The sequence below is a fragment of the Protopterus annectens genome, chromosome 2.part0, assembly GCF_019279795.1.
Source record: "Protopterus annectens isolate FY-2018-M chromosome 2.part0, PAN1.0, whole genome shotgun sequence".
NCBI lineage: Eukaryota > Metazoa > Chordata > Ceratodontiformes > Protopteridae > Protopterus > Protopterus annectens.
Genome location: NC_056728.1, coordinates 1,329,589,799 through 1,329,607,845, shown reverse-complemented (window position 1 = coordinate 1,329,607,845; position 18,047 = coordinate 1,329,589,799).

The following is an 18,047-nucleotide window of genomic DNA, read 5'->3' as shown; positions in this document are numbered from 1 at the left end:
ACACACACACACACACACACACACACACACACACACACACACACACAGATAATACCCTTGTAAGATTGTAGGGAAGGGCACATTTTAATAGTAGAAGTAAAACAGCTGTTAAATTCCAGATAATGCTTTAAAATTTGTTTTAATGTTCTGTAATAAAGTTAATAATGGATGGCATATCTGTTGATGCACAGATTTTCTTGAACAGATGTTTTCTAATTAACAAATTCATGTGAGGATCTAGGTTACAGAACACAATGTACTGGAGGCAGTAACATTTTGTTTTCAAAACATTAACACAGATCAAATACTGACTACATTTCACTGGGATCTACATATTTTAGTTTATTTTAGTTTATTTTTTGACCTAGCTATACCCTTTTTGGGAAGGGAACCTGTTCCTTAGTCAAGAACAGCTAGTTGTGACTTTCCTTAAGAAGATGTCAGAAGTCATTCCCACTTAAGGACTGCTCCAATGACTGGTAGAAACATTAACAGCTGAAGATCCTAACATAACTGTATGACTGGACAGTGTCAAAAATAAAAATGAAGGTCTGCAAGGGTCAAAATGGAGTGCTTTGTCTTTGTTCATTTGATTGGGTCATAAGTCATAAAATAGCTTTCCTGTATAAGAATAATAAAAAAAGAAACAGATATTTGTGCCTGCATTGAATTTTGTGAACATAAACACATATTGTGTTATGTACTCAGTATTTCATCTGCATATTTACAAAGCTCTGTTTACTACTGGTTCCTTGATTTATGCCTGTTGCTTGCCATGATAAGTGCCCTGCAGCCATGAATAGGATAAATCAGGTATCAGAATGAATAAATAAACAACTGAATTGAGTTCTTCCTTGTAGCTAAAGAATATGATGACTATCAGTTATACACTCCTGACAAAATGAATTTCTGTATACTGAAAATTGAGCTTATTCTCATGGAAAATGTTCTCTAGGCTAAGAAATGCAGCATGTTTTTTCTTCAAATAGCAGTACCATTCATTATATAAAGGTAATGCATGACCATTTAATGCGGAATGCATAGTTAATATTCTTGGGTTCATAGGCAAGTTACATAGCATGCAGTCTGCACAGAACTGACAATCTTCACGCAATGCAGTGAGCATAAATGTAAAACAGAAGATTTATACAAGTGCTGGTATAATGATATGCAAGTGAATCAGTGTAGTAAAGTGTTCTAATGATATTACAATATATGCCATGTTATCATAGTTGTAATTCATAGCTGACTACAAAGGACGTTGTGCACCTGTGTGTGTTTTACTATAAAAGGACAAAGCATGCCAAAAATGTCATCAAACCTTTGCAACAAGAATGGCTGGAGTCACAACAGCTGTGATGCTGCAGTATGCTATAGTCATTAGCCCCATTGGTTTGTGCTGGTATGTGTGCTGCACCATTTGGCACCATAAACAATTTCATCAATGATTGACTTGCCACAGCTTCACTGATCAAAAAATAAATACTGATTGCTTTAAAAAGTCAGTCAAGATATTGTTCAGATCTTGGTTGACATGTGATGTGCACATGCAAAATCAGTAGGAATTTCTGACCTTCCCTTATCTGAGGGATGTGTAACACTTTCCACGCTTACTACAGGGACTTATCAGATACTAAATGAGGACACTCTCAGTGTTTCACAGGCTTATCCTCTAGAATACTGAACATGTTCCTGAATATAATACTTCTACAGATGTAGGATTGTAGATGATTTGCTAACACAACAAAGGAGATAGAAAGCATGCTTGGTGTTAGTTGACATCACCTACCTCAGGAGGTACTCAGTACCAAAGATGTCACACATACATAGCAATAAAAGCCCCTGCTGGCCCACAATCCCAAAGTTTTATGAACAGACATGTCTACTATAATGAGCATGGCATCATAACTAAAATGGACTCACAGCACCCAGGCCATTCACATGATTCACTTATGAGCCACATATCTCAGCTTTATCACTGTTGCTTGCATAGTGAAATTCTACAGGCCCATCGTCTTATTAAATGTAGACACTGTGGGTAATATTAAAGTATACAGCTACATCACTGTGCTGATATGCAATACCTTTCCCCTGCATATACATGTGATGTTGGATACCTGCTGAACCCTGGTTTATGACACTTGTACAGTATCTACAGAATGTGGTCAAATACCACTGTAACATTGTATACATGCAAACCCATAACACTGCACAGCATATGTTCACCTGCTCAAAGCCTGCATTTGCTGCCTCAATGTGTCTGGCAAGATTTTTTCCTGGCATGGTTCATGTCCCATAAAGGCAGTGGCAGCTGGTGACTTCAAATTAAAGGGGGGGGGGTTGCAGGAGACAGCTGAATGGGTGGGGCCAATGGGAATAGGTGTGACCAACTAAAAGGGGTGGCACTATGCTCAAAACCACAACAACTGGAACTTAAATTAAATACGCTGCCCTGGGTGCCAAACTGTCATTACAAGAGTCCAATCAAGACAAAATGAAGTGTAGAAGAAAAAATATTTCAATGCATTGGCTGCATGACAACTTACTTAATATCTAGATGGAAACACAAAGATTGTGAGGCATGAAAAAATAAATTACTTTTTAAATACATTACTGGAATGCCAGTCAAAATCAAGTATAAAAAAAAAACAAGCATCCCTCAACTCAAGGCACTTCTCCTTGCACTGCAGTTCTAATTATAATTTATATTCAGCTTTATGAAATTACAAAGTAACATGCTGAAAGTAGCAAGCTCTGTGATACCCCCACTTGTTAAAATGTTTCTTATTCAAAAAAGACCTGCTGCCTGACAACAACTATCTACTTGTTTCATGGGGAAGACATGATCAAAGCAAAAAATGAACAGCAAACAAGAAACAAGCTCATGATAAATTGCTTAAAGGATTACTGCACAAGTTATGGACCACACATAATAGGGTGGCATTCTGTTTAGTTTACAGGTAAAGCCTGCAAAATTACTGCAAGTCTCCAACAAATGTAATGAGCTTCTGAAAATACTGTAATCCTGTCCTTTATTACAAATACTGTCATATGCATTTCAATACCCAAGGCTTATTCGTTATCTAGTTATGTAAATATTCTCTTCATGGCAACAACAAAAAGGCTTTCACTGTTGGTAATTCTTTAACAGTATGCTTGTTAAAGCTTACTTGCATCTTACAATCTCCTAAAAGCTTAACTGATGGTCATTAAAGCATTGCTACTTAAACACAGAGCAACAGGGCACTGCAACAGCATGCATTTTCTGAATAATAAGAAGAATAAATCAACAGTATAAAAATATGACAGAAAACCAGAACATTCTGCAAAATCAAGGACAGATGAAAAGCCATGGTCGTACTTGTGGTCTAACTTGGATGAGGGAATACTCTGCACACTTAACTGCATAACTGCTCCTTGCTTTGCTTGGACACATCCAGAGCCACTAAAATGGGGAGTAGGGTGCAACAAGTATGTCACAATTTGAAATGTCTCTGGCTGATGGTGATGGCTCTGATACTCATACCTCTCAACTCCAGAGCAAGAAATCTGGATAAAGCCATACACAGAAGTGGGACACAAGCCCACAAATAAAGACAATTTTTAAATATTGCTCTTATAAACTTAGAAAGATAATAGAATAGTAGTAGGTCTTGCATTAGTATGAATTTTCTGAAGGGTATGAAATCTGAAACTCAAATGTCTGCCATTATTTTTCTAACTTCAATCTTTAATGATTTGCCACTAACTTGCCAGATAACCACAATTTTATGAAAAACAGACCAAAAATGTGATGCAGTTATATAAAATTGCCACACAATACAGCTGGGATCCTATCAAAGAAGGGATACTTTTTAATATTAGTACTGTTAACTTGAGCAGCTGACAAAATAAGAGCATCTACATGCATTTCTGAAATAAAAGCAAACTATAACTCTGATCATTACAGTTATTTATAATTGTAAACCCTCCACGTTTTCTTCCAAAATTGCCATTTTGCAGAGGGATTATTAGAGGGAGAGCAACATTTTGAGCTAAAATTGGGGATGGTTGAGAGGTTTGGATATTCCTATTTCTATAAAGCGATTTATTTGCACATACCTCTCAACTTCATAATGCAGGAAATCTGGACAAGGCCAAATGTATTGGGGGAACATATAAACAGTACTAAAAATTGCTCTTGTATAAACTTAAGACAGTTGATAGAATAACAGGTCTTGCTTTAGCATGCATTTTTCTGAAGGTTATAATATCTGAAACTCAATGCCTGTCATTTAGTGACTTCATTCCTAAATGATTTGCCAGAAAACCACAAATTGTATGAAGAACAAACCAAAAATAAGAAGCAAAAATATATTCATTCTGCAAAAATCTGGACAGTTGAGAGGTATAGTTCAGCCGGGGCTGTCTGAGTTTGCTGCCCTTCCCCCCTCACAAACTCATGGTCAAATGGAGCCGCCCCCCCCCCCTCCTGCAGTCATTCCAATGTCCCATTCCTTGGTTATTTTGCCCCATTTACCATAAACACTGTAATGTGCATACTGCTTTACGTCTGCAATAATTTTGATTTCATTTGAAACTTTTATTTTGCATTTTACAGCACAAACCCTAATAGATATCTGCTAAACAAAGCAATGCAGTCTCACAATGAAAATAGACTTAGTATTAAAACTTCTCTGATCTTAAAACTCACATTCATTGAAACAGCATTGAAACCCACATTCAAAGAAAATACATTTTGCCAGTGGCAGATAAAGATTAACTTTGGGCTGTTTTCAAATCATAGGCCCCTTGAACACGAAACATACACATGCTCTTTGATACACCTTCCTGACCTTGTACAATACAGTACAGTTGTTAGATGGCATTTTAAATTTATTGTTTTGAACATTTGTCCAATAAACAATGAAACAAAATGCATGCACCAATAATGACAAAACTGCCCAATTCTGAACATTTCCATCATAAAAGTCTATCCAAACTTCTACAGTCCACCAGTATTAGTAAATATGCACAATCTCTGAAGAAGTAAAAGCCAGCTAAATAATTCCACATTAAAAAAATCTGTAACTAATGAAGAGGTTGCTGCTAGCAAACAACTTTATATGTCATTGTTTCATCTACAAATAAAGTGCCAGTTGCCCACGAGGAATAAATTGCCTATGTTGCATTAAAAAAAAATGATAAGCTAGTAATATCGCAATAGGGAATGGATGGCAAACTGATAACAGGTTCATAGTTACCATGTATATTTGCCAAAAAGGACTGCAGCATCCACCCCCTTTACAATGCAGTACAGTATCAGCAATGCATCTACCTACTGCTGGAGTAGAACCCACACCCTTCTGCATCAAAAGCAAGTACACTACCTGTTGTGCTTTTAACAATGCAAGCAGACTTAGCCTAAGCAGCAAACTTTTGTTCCCCTGCAGCTCTCACCTCCTTGTAAAATCTACTCGACACTCAGCTGTATCTCTGAACTTTGCAGCACAAGAAATCTGGAAAAAGCCAACATTTATTGGGGGGGGGGGACAAAAGCCCAAAAAACAGGGACACATTTTAAACATTGCTTGTATAATGTTGGAAAGTTGCTAGAAATAAATGATGTGTTACCACCATACATTTCACTGCCAAGTCTTGAACCCAGGGGGCCCTGTACAAAACAGTCAGAGCAATATACCACTATGCCAAATCAGCTGTTTTGTGAAAGAGAAGAAGACTGAAAGTTAAATGGCTACCATTTAGTAAATTCAGTTCTACCATAGCTTTCAACTTCATAGCAAAAAACACATGGACAAAGCCAGTAATGGGGGAATACAGCCCCCAAACATATTCAGTGAATTCAGTTCTTACCATAGCTCTCAACCTTAGCACAAAAAACCTGGACGAAGCCAATAATGGGGGAATACAGTCCCAAAAATAGGGACAAATTTCAAATATCCATGTTATAAACTTAGAAAATTGCTGGAATAAAAGGTTTTGTGTTACCATGTACTTTCTGAAGAATATGAAGTCTGAAATTCAAATGTCTGTTATTTTTATTTAATATGTGTTAACCAAGAAAATCTGACTTGGAACAAAAGCCAATTTTCAGCAGAGCAGGGCCAAACACTCCAGACAGATGTCTTTGTAAGATGGGAGGACATGCAGACTCCACCACAGCCAAAAATCAAACCAGAAAACCTGTAGCTGTTAGGCAACAGTGCTACTAGTGCACCACTGCTCTACTGACTTTGCAGGTTAAAACAAACATACAGAAACCATAGATTTTATAAGGAATAGATCAAATATGAGGCAAAAATCTGCAAGCTTTTTACAAATGGTGGTGGGTAGGGAATTCAGGCCCTTGCCACCTAGGGTACAGGATTCAAGCCTGAGTATTCTCTACCCACCATTTGTTCTCTAGCCACCAGTATATAGCAACAGGGGCATTACACACACACACACACACACACACACACACACACACACACACACACACACACACACACACACACACACACACACACACACACACACACACACACACACACACACACACACACACACACACACACACACACACACACACACACACACACACACACACACACACACACACACACATCTCTTCCCCATAGTCTGCAGTCCTTACCTGAATAATCCGAAACCCTGGATTCACACAAACACCTCCCTCTTCTCCATAGCTTGCAGTCCTTACCTGAATAATCTGCAGCCGTGGATTCACACACACCTCCCTCTTCTCCATAGCCTACAGTCCTTACCTGAATAATCCACAGCCCTGGATTCACACACCTTAATCTGGTTGCAGCAGAATCAATGGCTAGTTTCCTTCTCCTTAGCCCACAAACTAATGGCTTTACACACCTTAATCTGGTTGCAGCAGCTGGTTTCCTTAGCCCGCCCATGCAAACTAATGGCTGGTTGGCTCTGAGAGTAGGCTGCAGGCTCCGGGTGATGCAGTCCAGTGTCCTACTGTTCTGTGTGGCCATCACCGCACAGACTTCTGGGGCTGCAGGGCAGAAATGCCTTTCTCCCCTATCCGGACTGTCTAACGCAGCAGTCTGTAGTTCTGTGCATACCAGGAGCTCCAAGCGTGCATGCATGGAGTTCTGGGACTCATGATTTTTATTTTTTTATTTTGTATTTCATTTTTTGATTTTCTTTTCTTCTACAGGTGGGGGGGGGGCTGGAGTTCTGTAGTCCTATAGTATGAGCTGCCCCTGCATAAAGGTGAGGAAATCCCAGGATACTGGTACATTTGGAATGCACAGAGACATGTCCAGTAGAGAATGTTTATCAACATTAACATCACTGTCCAATGACTGTGTGGTAGAACAGTAATAACTGGCAGCCTCAGACAGCAACAGGCACAGAATGTGATAGTGCAGAGAAGGAGGCAATGTCTAGTATGGATATATGACCCCTGACATGCACACAGTAAGAGTGCAGTGTCACACAGGTCAAATGTAGGAAACGTCCAGGCACTGGACCCAACCCAATTTGGTTTCATCAAGGGCAAGTCATACATACTCAGCCTGGTGAACTTCTTTGAGAGATGGTTACCAAAGCAACGGATAAGGGCAAAACAGTTCACACTGCCTACTTTGACCAGGCCAATACATTTGACACAGTACCCCATTCAGGCATTGTTGACAAACTCAAGAAATTAGGCAAATTAAAAAGAGGACAGTTACAAGAAGAGTCCTTCAGGGATCAGTCCATGGACTGCTCCTTTTGGCATTTACTTCTCTGAAGTCAAGGCCAATGTTAATGGCCTCTGGCTGACTAAATTTGTGGATGATTGCAAATTAGGAACAGTCCTAGAATCCCCCACTGACACAGATGCTCTCCAGGAAGGGCTGACACAGTCAAAAACTGGTGTAACAGCCATGGGCTGCTTTGATTGTGTTGTTGGATACCCATGCCAAGAAATTCAAAATTGTATCCTTCAGGAAGTCATCCACCCCTGGTAACTATAATATTGACAAAACGCCCCTAAGAGTTGACCCAGTAGTCAAGAACTTCAGGCACATATAGACAGTAACCCAGCCTTTGACCATCGCGTGTCTATAGTAGTGAGGCAATCATTCTGTGTTGTGTAAATTATAAACAAAGGTATAGCATCCAGGTCCAAGGAGGTCGTTGTTCTACTGTATTTGGCATTCATCAGACATGCCATTGAGTACAATGTCCCCTGTGGCATGTACGTAAACAGGCACATCCAACAACTGGAACATCCACAGGTTGTACTCAATGATATATCTGATGAATTCCTCACTAAAGGAACACAAGGTATAAGTAACATGTCCTCTGCAGACCACCTCAAGGCCATATCCCTGTAGTTTGTCTCCTATGGGCTTTTGAGGGGAGATCTATTGCCTAGTATACAAGGCATTGTCAGACCTCACTCTGGACTTTCTGCATACCTGCAAAATGAACAGCACCAGAATTACCCATTCTAAAGGCTTCAACCTTGCCTGTGATATAAATAGGACCTCTTGTAAAGACAGGCAAGTATCCCAGAGACTGTCCCTTCTCTGAAGCAGGCTCCCTGTCTATGTGAAGCAGATTTTCTTCCTAACCCAAATCAAGTGTAATTTGGACAATTGGATGGGGAACAGGAAATTCATCCCTGTTTGGCACCTATATCTCTAATGGACACAGCCAGTCTTTAAATGGCTCATCTCACAGGCCCCTGCTTGTAAATATTTCATCTCCTGAGGCCCTGCTTACACTTATCAAGGGTACCAGAACTTTTTAGAGATTTAGGATGCATGACTAAGCTTAAAAAGGCCCTGTGGTCATTAGCTTAGTACACATCTATGACCATGATGCATGCATTATAAATATCAGGATATGCTGGTCAGTACATGGTCAGGTCTCAATGGACATCAGACATTCTCACATGTTGCACTAAGGAGGGAGGGTGTAGTAGGATGCAATCATCATCATGTGCACAGGTGTCTGGAGATGCAATTACATGTCTGTCTAGAAACACTAGGTGAGGGGAACACTGGAGTCTGGGAATGGGGTCATGGGCTAATGTGTATCTTGTGTCATAGACAATTTCCTTATGTGACGGGGTGTGGGGTTCTCACTATCTGATTATGGCTGGATATGGAGATGGGAGGCCTGAGGTGATAGGTATTCAATGTTAGAGGCAATCTTCTTTGATATGTTTAGGGTGGTACTATGTGACAATGATCTGCCACTACACTGACATGCTGCACTAAGATAGGGATGGTATATGGCTATGGAAATGTGACCTGAAGGAGGTCGACTCAAGATGTGCCCTATGAATGGAAGACAAAAGCTATGTCTGCCCACAAAATGCTGATGGAGTGTGGAGTAAGGAAGTACGGATCTGTTTTTATTCATGTTGGTACAAATTATCTTGTCCGCAAGGACTCTCTGACTGTTAGTAGGGAACTTACAGGCCTCTTAGATAGTATAGCTTGTACTGGTGTTAGGACATATTTTTCACAAATCAGATATAGAAAGGATAGTCAGGTCACCCTAAATGAGAAGATTTTTTTGAGTAAATACCTACATGGAAAAAATGGAAATGTGTAGAACATCCAAAACTAGTTTTGGGCACACACATGTTCACACAGGATGGTGTGCATTTATCAAGATCAGGGAAGAGAATTTTTTCAGCAGATATTTTGCAATATTTAACAAACAATAGACAGGATTTTTGCCAGATCAAAAATTTAACAGTTCACAGATAGCAACCTGGCTCACAGACAGGACCCAGGAAGTTAGAAGTGGGGAGTGCACCTCTACAAATATGCCAGTCAAAAGTGGAGTCCCTCAGGGATCAGTCCTTGGACTGCTCCTTTTTGGCATTTACTTCTCAGAAGTCAAAGCCAATGTCAGTGGTCTCTGGCTGACTAAATTTGCAGATGATTGCAAATTAGGAGCTGTCATTGAGTCTCACACTGAAACAAATGTTCTACAGAAGAGGCTGACACAGACAAACAGCTGATGTCAGACCCATAGACTAAAACTAAATTCCAAGAAATGCATAATAATATCCTTTGGGAAGTCATTCATCCCTGGTAACTATCATATCAACAACACACCCCTTAGAGTTGATACAGTAGTCAAGGACTTAAGGACATACATAGATAGTAATCTAGCCTTTGATCATCATGTGTCTACAGTGGTGAGGAAATAATTCTATGTTGCACAACTTATAAACAAAGGTATGGCATCTAGGTCCAAGGAAGTCATTGTTCCACTGTATTCAGCATTCATCAGACCTATCATTGAGTACAATGCCCCCTTTGGTATGTATCTAACCAGGTGTATCCAACAATTGGAATGTCCACAGAGGTTCCTCACTAAAAGAATACAGGGTGTAAGTAATCTGTCCTATGCAGACTGCCTCAAGGCCTTATCCCTGTATTCTGTCTCCTACAGGCTTTTGAGGGGAGACCTATGCCTGGCATATAGGGCATTGTCAGACCCCACTCTGATGGACCTCCTGCATATCCACAAAACAAACAGCACCAAAATTACCCATTCTAAAGAGTTAAACCTTGCCTGTGCTATAAATAGGACCTGCTATAGAGATAGGTATGTATCCCAGAGACTACCCAGTCTATGGAACGGGCTCCCCATCCATGTGATGCAGAGTTCCTCCCTAAACCATTTCAAGTGCAACTTGGACAATTGGATGGGAAACCGGAAATTCATCCCTAGTTTGGCACCTATGTCTCTAATGGACACAGGTAACCTGTAAATGGTTCATCTCCCAGGCCCAATGCTTACACTTATCAAGGGTATCAGAACTTGTCAGAGATTTGGGATGCATGGCTAGGCTTAAAATGGCCCTTGTGGTCATTAGCCTAGTGAATACCTATGAACCTATGATGCATCTCTAATGGTTGTTAATGCAAGGAGAAGTAATAATAAGTTTTTTTTTAGGAAAATTTGCTACATCCTCACAAGATTGATGTTATTGTTTGTGAAAGAAATAAAGAACAATGACTGGAAAGCAGTTCTGTCAGGGTATAAATGTTTTTCTGTAACAGACATTCTAACAACAATCAGGTAGAGATGTTATGATAGGGATTAAAGATAATTGTGAGACCTGTGATTATTGCATGTTCAGTGATAACACCAATACTATAGACTGTGTAACATGTAACCGTGACAGCAAAGACAACCCTGGAACATATAATAATTGTTGAAGTGTATAGCTCACCAACATCAAGTGCAGATGACCTAGAGGAATTCATAATTTTTTTGCATGAAACACAAGAGGGAAGAATAATATTAGCTGGGGACTGACATTTACCAGAAGCAGACTGGAATAATATTGATTCAACAACATTAGTAAGGAAATTATTCACAACGTATATTGAGGAACCACAATTGCTTCAGAGTGCAAAAAAACTACCAGGGAATGGAACATACTAGACATTGTGTTCTAAAGAAAGCACTGTAACTTCTAGTCAAGCTTTCCCACTGTTGATATGCAGTGATCATGGGATTATAAAGGTTAATTTCTTGCTAGATAATTCTGCCAAACTGAAATCTAAACCAATGCACAGAAGGTTAATTACAGATTATATGGAAGCAAAACAGTCATGATGTAAAACTAACTGGAGTGACGTGTTCATTGGAAAACTGCAGAGGAATGTGGAAAGTTTTAAAAGAGAAACTCTTTGAGTGTAAAAAAAAATGTTTAACATCAGGATCTAGGCATACAATGTCAGGGGGATATATTTCCACAAGAACAAGATACCTGATTAAGGTGAGAGATAAAAGAAATATAAGCAATGGAAGAGAGACCACACTACAACTTTAAAAATTGAAATAAATAAGCTGGACAAATTATGAATAATGTGAGGCAAGATCAAAGAAAATTTGAAGACAATTTATATAAAGATATTGAGCATATTAGGAAACTTTTTATAGATACATACGATGTGAAGGGACTAAAGACATACAAATTGATAAACTGTGTGCAGATTCTTAAATTTATTCTCAGACACAACAGATTATATTTATATATTTACAAAATTTTAGGCAAAACAGTTTGGCTCCACAAAGGGGGTAATAAGTAGCCCTAGTGACATCCAGGTAATCTTAGGTACTAGAATCAGATTATATTGAAAAAGAACCGCACAAACTGGATCTAAACAAAGCACAGGGAGGAGACAGAATTAGTAATAATAACCTGAGAACACTTCAGCAAGAAGTTACAGTACCATTATATCTATTATTCACTAAGTCAAATAAATATGGGGAGATTCCTCAAGGTTTAGGGAAAGGGGAAAAGGACAAACCCAGAGTTGTATAGACCCTTAAGTCTAGTTTCATGTTGCGGAGACAGTAGTATTGGATAACTTATTGTCAGAATTGGATAGGTTTGGACTTGAAACCATATATCAGCATGGTATGTTGAAAATAGATCTATTACCACCTGTAACATGATGCTCAATAACAATATAATAATAGCTATGAGTGAAAAATTGTGCTGTGATGTAATTTATATAGATTTAACTTCAGCATTTGACACGGTCATATGCAAAACACTGATCAATAAATTAGAAAACCAGGTAGTGATGTACTCGCGATAAGATGGATAGCTGCATGGCTTAAAAATTAGACATGGCAGGTATCCTACAGCAACTGGACAGGTGAAATTCGTGATTACAGTCAGGGTGACCGAAAGGGCTCTGGCCTAGGCCCTTAACTTGTTTAGATCGTACCTTTCAGATCTAATGTTTTCATCTGTGGTGTTCTATAGTCTATATGCAGATGACTTGAAATTGGGCCAGCTGATTACATGTGTTACAGATAACGCATGTCTGCAAAACTACTTGACTAAATTGATCGTTTGGGCACAGCAGAATAATATGTTGATAAATACATTAAAAATTAAACATTTGAGATTTGGGAGACATAAATTGAAAGGTAGATATTTAATACAGCACACAGTGATTGAAACTGTAAACTCATTTAAGGACCTGGGTATATGATGAGATCCTGCTATGAGTTTTTCTAATCACATCAAGCAATTAGGTTCATAGGTTCATAGGTTCATACTAGGCTATCTGCCCAAGGGCATTTATAAGCCTAGCCCATAGTTATGTGGCTTTCGCCACCCCTTTAGTTTGAATAAAAACTATGCCTATCATTTTGCTGTGCCTCTGTCAAGCAGTGACACTGAAGTAATCCCTGGGGTATATCTGCAATCTCCCATCCATTGGTCAAGATTCCTCTTGAACAAGGCCAGAGAGGTGCTCTGCCTCACATGTACCGGGATTTTGTTCCACAGCATAGGGAGTCTCTGGGTGATGAATCTGTCCCTCCAGCACGTTCTATTTATAACCGTGTCAAGGTTTAAGTCTCCCGCCCTTGTGGTTCTGAGGGATCTAGATTTTTTGAGGTGAAGCATATTCATCAAATCTGGGTTTGACATGGCCTTGTATGTCAGGCACAGGTCACTTCTGAGCAAGTGGTATGAGACTGAATAGAGCTGGAGTTCTTTCAGTCGGGCAGCATAAGACATATTTTTGAGACCCTTTATCCTTTTGGTGAGGAACTTTTGGGGCCTTTCAAGCTGCAGCAGGTGTCTGGTCAGATACATTCCGTACGGGGCATTGTACTCAATCATAGGTCTAATGAGTGATGAGTACAGGGGAACGATGACCTCCCTTGATCTAGATGTGAATCCCTTCATGATCAGGTGGGCGATATAGAAGGTTTTCCTAACTACTTTAGCAACATGAGTGTCAAACCGAAGGCTACTGTCAACCTGGGTCCCCAGATCCCTGATGACTTTTTCTGTGCTCAGTGGATTGCCACCTATATGGTAGCTAGGGGTAACCTTGTTTTTCCCGAAGGGTATGACTATGCATTTTTTGGCGTTTAACTTCAGGCCATGGCTCTGGCACCAGTTATCCGTTTCTGTGAGGCCCTTCTGGAGGATATCTGTGTCAGATGTGTTTTCGACTATGGCGCCCAGTTTGCAGTCATCTGCAAACTTTGTCAGCCATAACCCTCCTGTGTTTGCTTGTACTTCAGAAAAGTAGATGCCGAACAAGATATTGGCTAACTATAGGTTGTATAAAAGATTTATAAAGTCTAAGACATCAGAAATGATGAAATCATTGTTTGTTAGTTACATAAGACCCAAACTTGAGTATTGGATAACAATATGGAAACCTTATAAGAAAACAAGCATGAGTAAACTGGAAAGAGTGCAATGGAAATAAAGCAAGGGCATCCATGGATGTGAAATTGTAGGTTGTTATGAAAGACTAAAATAGCTGAACTTGTACAGTGTCTCTTATAGATACCTAAGAGGCAATATTATTCAGATATATAGGGTATTTAGAGACAAATACCCATGGGAATGTTTGGGGTTATCCGAAAGTAGTAGAACATCATTAGAAAACCTATGTGGAAGATTCTATAGGAATGAGAATTGTACTAATTGGTTCTCTGTGAAAGAAGCTGATGCTTGGAACAGACTACCAAATTACATTAAAGGAAGTGATAGCTTAGATATTTTTAAGACCTGCCTGGACACTTATTATGGGAACAAGTGTTTTGGTATATTGGCAAGTTAGAAGGGCATTAATGCCTGTGCTTGAAATATTTGTATGTATGTATGTATCAGCTGATTGATTGTGTTTCTCTTATGTCAGGGGCCACCTATGACACTTGACAGCATTGACCTTTTGTAAGGTTGTGAAATAGTGGGCATATCCACTTCAGATACATTCTGCACATATGCTGCTTTAGCCACAAAGGGAGCATTGCTGGCTGTTGGAACCATGGGAGATCCCCCCACTGTTGATAGTGAGAGTTTACACTGTTCAGCCTCATGTTCTTGTGTGGGTGAGACCACAACCTTAGCCTGTCTGGAAGATGCTTCTGTATTCAGCATAGATATAAACAGTGCCTCTAGACTGACAAATTGTGGCTCAGGTATCTGTGTCTTGTTATAATCAGCAAACATAGAGCAGGTGCTAACATCAGTCTGTCATTGTACCTCAGCCTGTACAGGTGTCACCATTTAAATGTGCTGCCCTAGAACACACAGTAAAAGAGATGCTGGAATGAGCATGTGTATCTGTGCCAAAATTGTGGTGTGCAGACTCTGGGTGTCCATGCAATATGTAACATACAAATTTAATATATCCCTGATGCCATCCTAACACGGATACCTCCTATACTTAAAATATTACATGATCAACAGTTATCTGCAATTAGCTTACAGTGTTTATGTAGTGTACAACTTGCAGACCTCTTGTGTAAAAGGTACTAACTCAGTGCATCATTCACTGAGATATGTGGGGGGGTCAGTCCATCCCGACATCATTAGTGATAGACTCATGGCAATCAGACTTCAGTCTAAGGATAGGGCTCTATTCATAATCTCAGCTTATGTCCCACAGCAGGGTTGTGTTAGTGAGTAAAAGCGTGCATTCAGACATAAGTTGCAGGACCTACTTGATGAAGCAGGAGAACATGAGTGGGGATTGATAACAAGGAACCTGAATGCACATATCAGGATAGACAGAACAAGTTATGAGGACTGCATGAGTCCACATGAATGAGGCAACAGAAATAAAAAAGGAGAGACTTTTATTGACTTCTTTCTGTCACAATGGCTTGATGGTTGCCAACGCATGGTTCAGTAAGACAGACAGTTACAAGATCACATGCAAGAATGGCCAACATGCAACTTAGTTTGACTTCCTCCTAGTAAAGAAAGGGCACTGAGGTAGAATCAGAAATTACAAAGTAATCCCAAGTCAAGCAGTCAGCCCACAGCGAAAAACACCAGTTGTCACAGTTAGCTACAGCGAGAGGTCGGGGAAGGCTCTAAAGTCAACAGAGACTAGGCTGAAGACCTGAAAGTTGATTGGAAAGAAAGAAAGCACTACAGCCGAAGGAAATACTGAGGGTTGTAGCACCTCTGGATGAAGAGGGCATTGAAGAAGAAAAATGCCAGTGACTCAAAACTGCATGTGTGAGGACGATAAAACAGATATGTGGCCAATCCAGGTATAGAAATAAGGAACATAAGGAAAGCTGGAGGTGGAATGCAAGTCCAGAAAGTCATCAAAAGAAAAGAGTGCATGAAAAAGTGGGGAATAGAAAAGATGGCTCAGGCAAAGAAGGAATGCAGGTTGGCTAACAAAGCGGCTAAGAGAGCAGTTGCAATAGCAAAGATTAAGGCATCAGAGGCACTCTATCAGATTCTGGAAAGTGACTCAGTGAATTTCACAAAGAAGGTCTATCAGGCTGCAAGACAAAGATGGAAAGATAAAGACAATAGTCATCAGATACCCTTCATAAGGGATGGCAGCAACAACCTACTCACTAGTTCACAGGACATCAAAGGCAGATGGAAGGAGTACTTCCAGCAGCTTCTGAATGAAGAAATCCTCACAGAAGCTGTCCTGCCCCAGACACAAAACGCAGATATGATCAAGATATTGGAAGAGTTAGGGGAGAAATGGCTCCAGACAGTATTCACAGCAGTATGGTGAGAAAGGCTTATCCCAAATGATGGGAGAACAAGCATACTAGTGCCAGTGTACATGAATAAAGGAGACATTCACAACTCTGGGCACTACAGAGGTATAAAACTGCTGTCACACTACATGAAAGGTCTGGAGTGGATGATTGATGAACAAATACGAAGATTAGTAGAAAGTCAGATGGTAGATGAGCAGTTTGGATTCAGATCAGGATGTAGCACAGCTGCCCCAATGCCCTGTCCTAGCAATGCCACTATCAATGTATATATTTCATGGCTCATTTATGTGTACTTGAAGTTTCGTTGCATAGTTGAGTTTACTGTATGGTTGCTGTGTGGCTCATTTATATACTATGCTGTACCACTAGCTACCAGAAACACTGCAAGTTTTCATTTAGATATTTGTTTTCACCCTGTGCCACCTTATTGTGCTGCTTAGCATTGCAAATCATATGTAGAACTGCAGTGTATCTCAATGAATCTCAGCCATTGTTTAAGTGTTGCCAAGTAACATTAAATTACTTTGATATCAAAGTTTGAAAATTCACCTTGGTTCACTGGCTTTGTTGGGTTACTATAATTAACACCTGACTTGTGGTACTGTCATACAATAATAAAAACAAAAATAAAGTAATAAAAATAAAAGTTAAAAGTGGAGATTTATTTGTTGAAAGAAAGTCCTGCTCCATCAGCGATCTTGGCTTTATAAGGATTCATCAGGGATAATGGCGATTGTGTCTTGTTTTTCAGTAGTACTGTAGTTCTCATGTCAGACAGACAGACAGACAATATAACAAGCTGACTGAAACACTGATGCCACTGCATGATGACAGGAAATAATAATTAGTTTGATGTATGTTCTGAGAAATGTGCTGGAATAAGTGCCACTTTAGAACCAAGGCTCAAGAAGTCATATTTATTCCTATATATACCAAGAAGTATAAAACCCTGGTAGTTGTTATTCCAAGCATTATTCTATATAGTGCATGGAGTTTCTTAATGTTTATATATTTGTAAAGTTTGATTTACTCCTAATCTCTAGGCCTGGCTTAGTCTTCAGGTTGTTCTTCCAATTTCCATGCCTGAAGAACCCCAAATTGTTTCATTTTTTCCTGCCAGACTCTCTCGCTTACAATGCCAATGGTGCAAGGGAGCCTAACATGGGCACAGGAAATGGCACCAGGAACCAGCATGTATGTGATAGCTTGACATCTGCTTGATATATGCAGCTCAACTAGGTGGGCAATGAGGAATGGATTGAGGATGCACTCACTCTAGTCCTTTAAAGATACCCTCCTTCTAGTTCTCTTACATCTTTAATTATATGTACAAATTGGTTCTTTTTTAAGTTAAAATTTCTGAAGAAGGTTTGATTCCCTTGACATCTCCACTTCCTACATTTGTCTGGAAGTATGGCAAAGCTATTAACATACATATTTTCTCATATAATAATCACTGTTCCTGTATCATAAGGCTATTATGTCAGCCAATTACAATATGTAACTATCATTTTCTGTATGCTGTAACTCTG